Raw genomic sequence first — 7,758 nt, 5'->3', positions numbered from 1 at the left:
ATTCAGCATCAATAAGATGGATTTTAATGATAAATAAGAACAGAGGGCAGAGCTCACCAAACATAGTATTTGAAATAATTTGTGGAGAAAGCTTTTCAAAGATCAGAACTGCTCAACTTATAGCTCTCGATATTAGAAATAACATACTAAAATTTTATTAAAATTGGAATAGAATCAGCCATCCAATCGTCTGACAAAAAATCCTATTTTCTAAACCTTTTTCTCTTCCCTGCTATGCCGTCACTCTAGTTTTTCATGCTCGATTTTTTTTGTTTGGCTGGTTTTTTACACACTTGGCTCTAATGGCTTTCATGTGCCCCCTTGCATCCATTAAATAGGCCAACCAATGAGTCCTTTTTGGACTCTTGTTTCTTTTCGGACTCTTTTTCTTTTTCTTTTTATTTTAAGGAAGTATAGCCCTACATGAGAAGGAACTATCCAACAAATCTCCCCCTCCTACCCATGTAGGGAGAACCATCCAACCAGTAGTAGCACTACAATCTGCAAGCTTCTCTACAGGTAATGGCTTAGTTAATATATATGAAGCATTGTCATCTATGTGAATCTTCTCCAACTATAACAACTTCATCTCCAAAGCATCTCATATCCAATGATATCTCACATCAATGTACTTCGATCTCGAATGGAAAGTCAGATTCTTACTGAGATGAATTGTATTCTGACTATCATAATACAAGATAAATTTCTTTTGCTTCAGATCAAGTTCTTGAAGGAACTTCTTCATCCACAATAACTCTTTGCTAGCTTTTATCACTATAATATACTCTACCTCTGTAGTTGATAAAGCAACACATTTATGTAATCTAGACTGTCATGAGACAGCTTCTCTTAAAAAGATTATCAAGTATCCAAATGTAAACTTCTTAGAGTCAACATCACTTGCCATATCTGTATCTATATATCCATCCAATATAGGTTTATCAGTACCAAAATACAGACATACTTTAGATGTGCCTCTGAGATATTTGAGAATCCACTTCACTGTGGTCCATTGCTCCTTCCTAGGATTAGAGGAAAATTGATTGATAACACCTACAGCATGAATAATATTTGGCCTAGTGCACACCATCGTGTACTTCAAACTACCAATTGTGGATGCATAAGGGATCCTCTGCATCTCTCTCTCCTCTTTCTCATAGTAGGATACTTTTTAGAGCTCAATCTAAAGTGACCTACAAATGGAGAGCTAATTGTTTGGAGTTGCTCATCTGAAACCTTTCTAACACTTTCTCTATGTATCTCTCTTGAGATAGCCATAGTCTGCCATTTTTCTTGTCATGAGTAATCCTCATACTATGTATCTACTTCATTGATATCATGTCTTTCATAGCAAAGCACTTACTCAATTCAACCTTTAAGTTTTGAAACCTCTTGGCATCATGACCGACAATCAGCATGTCATTAACATATAATAGGAGAATGATGAAATCATTATCATTGAACCTCTTCACAAATACAAATGGTCAGAAATGGTTCGATTGTACCCATGATCTACCATGAAAGAATCAAATTTCTTATACCACTATCGAAGATTTATTGTAAATCACACAAGCTCTTCTTCAATTTGCATACCAGGTTCTCCTTGCCTTTAGCTATAAACCACTCTAGTTGCTTCATACAAATTTTCTCTTCAAAGTCACCATGAAGAAATATTGTCTTCACTCAAGCTGCTCAATCTTCAAATTCAAACTGGCTACCTAATCAAGAACAACTCGGATTGAAGATATCTTGACCACAGGTGAAAAAATCTCCTAAAAAACAATGCACTTCTTTTGACTGAAGCCCTTCACAACTAGTCTCGTCTTGTACCTTGATTAAGTTATATTTTTCTATATTAAGTCTGAACATCCATTTATTCTTGAGTGTTCTCTTCCCCTTAGGTAGCTCCACCAGGTGAAAAATATAGTTTTCATGCAGTAATTTCATCTCTTCTTGCATGACTTTAAACCACTTTCTCTTTTGTGCATGTGACATAGCCTCCTGAAAATATTTTGGCTCTTCCCCATTAGTCACCATCACATACTCATGTGGAAGATATTTTTAAGAAGGCTGATGCTCTCTGGTAGACCTTTTTAACCGTTGTTCTACCATTTGCTATGTAAGAGCTTGCTTAGTATGCTCAACTGATATACTATCACCCTGTGTAGGCTCATCATTCATTATATCACTATTCTCTATAGTCTATCCATCATCACATCTACTCTGGCTTGAGACACAAGAGATGGATCAATAAATAAATCTATAGTAGACTGATAAATACTATAAATATATTACTAAGAAGCATCAAAATATAGACTAATTGATCCTTATTTTTTAGAAATTGATGCTTCTTCTTATTTTTTTACAGGCAAGATGCTCATCATTACAAAGAGCTCGATTTGCAGGCTTAAAGAAAACAAATTGCACCTAAAATGGAACCCAAATTGACCCAAAATCAATCCAAAATAGCACTCGATGTACCATGGACCAGTCGGTCAGTCCATCGGCTGTCCACAAGAACAGGCACCAATCTACAAACAGTGTAGGGGGGGGTGGGAAGCTTGTTTTTGCGCTGATCAATGGTTGGCACTTGATCAAACACCAAATCGAATGGCTAGGAATTTGCTCTCCCATGTCAAGCAGTGGTGGCCCATAGATCAAGTGCGATCCAATGGTTGTAAGTGATCCAAAGGTGCGATTGGATGGTTGGAACAGATTGTTGGCTGGGAGAACTAAATAAAGGCCTTTCTTTATGCCATCCGATAGTCCAGAATGAGGTTTTAGTGAGATCTGACAGTCAGCATGATTTTTGAGTTGATAAAGGCATTGTTTTGGCACGATCTGGGGTGTTTGATCAAGATCCGATAGTCAAAAGACTTGTTCTCGCTTGGGACACATTTGGGATGTGAATTTGAGAAGTTTAACACAGCCAAAACTCATGTAACACGAGGTATTTGATTTATGTCACAAATTGACATAAAAAGTATCAATAAATATCTAAATTATCTAACTTTATTAGGAAATTGATACTTCTTATTATATTTTGCAGAAGAAGAGGTCATCAATAGAAAGAACAAGGAAAGAGGATTCCAACGATCCAAATTTTATGCAAAACAGAGTTAAATTGACCCAGGAATTGAAGAATGAAGAAAGAAGACTCAATTGGGTCAAACCCGAGTCAAATCAGGTCAAAATTGATCAAAAATCAACTGATTTGGTGATCTGTTAGCCGCTTGGTCCACAGCAATAGGCGCCTGGACCATGGACCCATCGACGCACCATAAACCAGTCAATCAGCGAGTCTCGGCTCATCGCAACGCATCGCGAGCCCGATCCACTCGCACGGTCCAGGGCTCATGAGGAGAGAGAAGAAGGTCCGAAGGGCAATCTGGTAACTTCACATCACTCGATGGTCCGATCTTCTCTGATCAAGATCCAACGCTCCATATTTTTGCGCCATCGAACGGCCACCATCGCAGCCGGTCAAGATCCAACCGTAATCAAGGCAATTGCAAGAATCAATAAACACTAGGACAACACGAGATCCTTCTGCAGCACGATCCAACGGACGAAATCTTCCAGCGCCTTGATCGGACGGTCCGCGATGCATCCGACCTGATCCCATTTCTGCAGCGCGATCCAACGGCAGCGCTTCACCCAGATTGTGATCCGACGGCCCAGAATCGCTTCCGGCTTGATTTATTAGATGAATTGGGTCCTTTAGATGAAGATCGGACGGCTGAAATAATTTCTAGGGTTTCTTGATGGATTTAAGTACTTTTTGAGTGAGATTTGAGTCCCTAAATCCTCCTAACAGCCCTCTAAAATCTCTTAGTCCCACATCTAAAGTTTTGAAAACCTTATAACCCCCAAATGCCTATAAAAAGCCCCCAAAGGCCCTTATTTTAATAATTCTTTCCTTCCGATCAAGCTTGTAACCCTAGATAGTGGGATTTTTTAGCTTTCTTCTCAAGCCTCGAGCTTTGAGATTTTTGTAATAAATTTTTTTTATATAAAATCTTATTTTTATGCAATTTTATCTCTTTACATTATGCAATTTATTTTTCTTGCAATTAGGATAGTTTAATTTATGCAATTTAATTGTATGCAATTAGGTTAGTTTAAATTATGCAGTTTAAATTTATACAATTAGGATAGTTTAATTTATGAAATTAGGGTAGTTTATTTTTCTGCATTTAAATTTTGCAAGTAGATTTAGATCATGTCTAGCTAAGCATCCCTTCTAGGGTTTGCGATGAAGCTAGATCATGAGTAGGGATTTTACATAGGGTTCTTTCTTTTTCTTAGGATTTCTTTTTCTTCCTCTTTTGCCAAGAATTTTTGATGAACTACAGTTGGGTCAGAGTCCCTTCAGAGTTCATGCTTGATTCAGTGCATAGGAGGAGAAAACCCTAAGGGATCCTAGTTACTACTCCTCTGTAAAGAATCTTGATGGGTTATCGTTGGACCTTAGTCCCTTCATAATCTATGCTTGGAAAAGATAAGAGGAGTAGTCGTTAGGATCAATAAAAAAAATTCTAGGTAGAATTTCCTAATCTAGATCTAGTGGATTCAAAAACCCTAGATCCTTAATCTTATTGTCTTTAGCAAACAACTTTCGATTTTCGATTTTCGTTAAAGCTCGCTTGAGCATAGATTTGAAAATTATTTTTAAACCAAGTCTCTGTGGGATCGACCCGTACTCGCTGGTCGTGCTATATTGCACACCGTGCGCTTGTGGTAAATTTAAGACATATCAGTATTCCATCGATAGCAAGGAGATTTGATATGAGGGGGCTAGAAAAGTTATAAAAAGGGGTATAGGGAGAAGAGAAAAATAGAACAAAAAATTGAAAAAAAAAATTATAGAGAAAAAGAGAGAGAGGAAGCGAGAGAGGTTGCAAGAGTTTGGAGTTTTGGGAGAGAGTTTTATAGTGGCATAAGGAGGTTCTATTTCTTCTTCTTCTTCAAGTTCTTCTTTAAACTTCAAAGAAGATGAATCTTTTGATGGCAAGTGAGATCCAATCCATGAGTAGCTAAACCCTTCATCTCCAAGGGAGTAGATGAAATCCTTCAATTCAGATTTGTATTTTATTTTTTGATCTTATTGTGTATTTTTTATCATGCAATCAACTACTTAAATGCTGTAAGGCTTTTTCTTTTTAAATAATATTGAATGTTTAGAAAACATAAATAGTTTTTATGACTTTATTCATGTATTCAAGTAGTAGTTTTCATTATTTCATAAGATAGATTTTTGAATAGTTTATGACTATATGGAGACAAGTCGTGATCTAAGGATACGATTCATGCTCAGCAAGATAAGCTACGCTCAGAATTTAATCATGAATTTATCTTTTTCTAATTATTAAGACTTGTAGTTTTTAGTAATCTATATTATTTTAATTAAAATATAAATCTATGATGAAAAGATGGATTCAAAAATCTGAGGCATTTTCTTCTATTGATTTTTCTCAACTTTATTTTTATCAAACTTGTTTCTTTTATTTTTCTGAAAAATCTTAAAATCTAAATTTTTTACCTTATTTTTTAAATTGAATGCAACTTAGCTCTTTGATCTCTAAACATACGATCCTGACTCATTCTATCTATATAGTTTGAGTTAGATTTTATTTTTGACCGTCCATGATAGCCATCAAATTTTATCACTATTGTCGGAGATCATTAGCATAGTTGTTTTACATAAAAAAAATTGCATAGTACATATAGTAACATTAGAAACAAAAACAAAACAAAAAAAAAATTACTTGGACATCTTGTTTTATTGCATTGCATCTTTATAATATATCTTAAGGGGACAAACCCTAAACAAGATAAGATGGAGATTTCATTACTCTTCCTTAGTCCACAAATAAATTTCTTGCATCTTGCATAAATCCTAATCCTAATTAAAATTAATTAGACGTTAGCCCCTAAGGAACTTGAGCTTAATAGGATAAGTGATCCTGAAAGTCGAATCGGATTGAGCCTAGTTGATTAGTTGGTGTCTAGAAAAGTGTTTCAAAGACTATATCCAGAAAGAAGGTGGTTATTTAATTAATTTTATTTACTGACTTGGCCCCAACTTAGTGTCTAAGAAAAGCAACGGGGGACCCCCACCAATCTTACACTTATCTGGTCAGTTGGTTGTTTAGGTTTCCACTTAGAGTGCTTGACAGTGTACTTGGAACAGTTTGAAGCTGTCTAGATCTGGGATAACCCTAGGATGGAGAGTCCATTCTTGTTTAACTTGATTGCAATTAGCATCAAACATTAACTAATTCTTCTCTCTTTCTCATAATTTAGGACTCTTTAGGTTCTCATCTTTAAAATTTTTTTCTCCTTTCATCTTCTCTTATCTTCTTCAAAAATATATAAAAAAAAATTAGGATTCTTTTGATCTAGAACTTTTTACTGTATGCTTGGTTGTCGATCTTTACAAATAGAATTGCAACCACTAGACCAAGAAATTGAAAAAACCCTCAGATAATTTGATCTAGGAATATAGCTGAAACAGATGAACTCAACCCTCTCCATCAATTGAAAGAATATGTCACTCTGTTCTCATATACATATTCTCCTTATATTTATGTGCCCTTTGTAGAGGCCTCTCAATATGAGATTAAGTCCAGTGTTATTCAAATGTTGCCTTCTTTCTATGGACTTAATGAGAATCCTTATAAACATCTTGATGAATTTTTTGAGATATGCTCTACTGTCAAAATTCAAAATTTCTTTGATGATGCCCTTAGATTAAAATTGTTCTCATTTTTTCTTAAGAATAAGGCCAAGTACTAGCTAAACTCCTTAGACTCGATAACAATTTCAACTTGAGACCAACTTTATAGAGAATTTTTCAAGAAGTACTTTTCTATAGGAAAGACAAATCAGATTAGAAAAGCCATTACCAATTTTTCGCAGATGGGTGGAGAAATATTTCATGAGACTTGGGAGAGACTCAAAGACCTAATGCATAAATGTCCACACTACATCATGCCCAAATGGCAACTGGTCCAGTGCTTTTATGATGGTCTATTAGAAAAGCACCCATAGATGGTTGATGCCTCATGTGGTGAAATATTTATGCTCAAAAATGAACATAAGGCCTGGCAACTATTCGAGACCCTTAGCAAAAACTCTCTACACCACATGTTTGCCAGCCATAGAGACTCTCCCATGATTGCACCAAAAAGAGGTAGAATTTATGAGGTAGGCCATTCCATAGACATCCACAGTAAGGTGGATGAACTGTCACAAAAACTCGATCGACTACTGCAAGTCGGGCTGACCTCCACCCCATCTACACATGTGCAAGATGTTTGTACCATTTGTTCGAGTCCAACCCATTTTATGGGTGATTGTCCAGCTGCACATCAATTTTTTGAGTTTGTGTAGGAGCAAATTTATCAGACCCAAATCCAGACTGCTTCCAGACCTGGTAACAACCCATATTCAAATACTTACAATCCTGGCTGGAGAAATCACCCAAACTTTTTCTAGAAACCACAACCTATGGTTAATCTGGTGACCCTCGAACCCAACTACTACGAGACACAATATCGAAACACATCTTACCCTTAGTACCAAAACACTCTTCAACCTTCCACCACTGCACATAGTTCAACTTTTGCGGAGAAGGTCTTGAAAGCACTGGAATGATTGGAAGTCAACACCCAAATCCATCACTCCCACACACAAATTGATAGCTAAGCTAGAGGCCCAAATTGGTCGATTAGCTATAGCCTTCAATAGGAAAGA

At 36.2% G+C, this 7,758-nt stretch overlaps 1 non-coding gene across 1 annotated transcript; it reads right to left on the bottom strand.

Annotated features, from left to right (window-relative positions):
• Positions 1-6,888: 6,888 nt before the first annotated feature.
• Positions 6,889-6,995, bottom strand: LOC114913362 (small nucleolar RNA R71). The gene has a single exon (XR_003799384.1). It is a non-coding gene; the product is annotated as a small nucleolar RNA R71 (small nucleolar RNA).
• Positions 6,996-7,758: the final 763 nt, after the last annotated feature.

This window comes from Elaeis guineensis, chromosome 15, assembly GCF_000442705.2.
Source record: "Elaeis guineensis isolate ETL-2024a chromosome 15, EG11, whole genome shotgun sequence".
Lineage (NCBI taxonomy): Eukaryota > Viridiplantae > Streptophyta > Magnoliopsida > Arecales > Arecaceae > Elaeis > Elaeis guineensis.
Note: the sequence above shows the minus strand (reverse complement) of the source record. Positions and strands in the feature narration are given on the sequence as shown.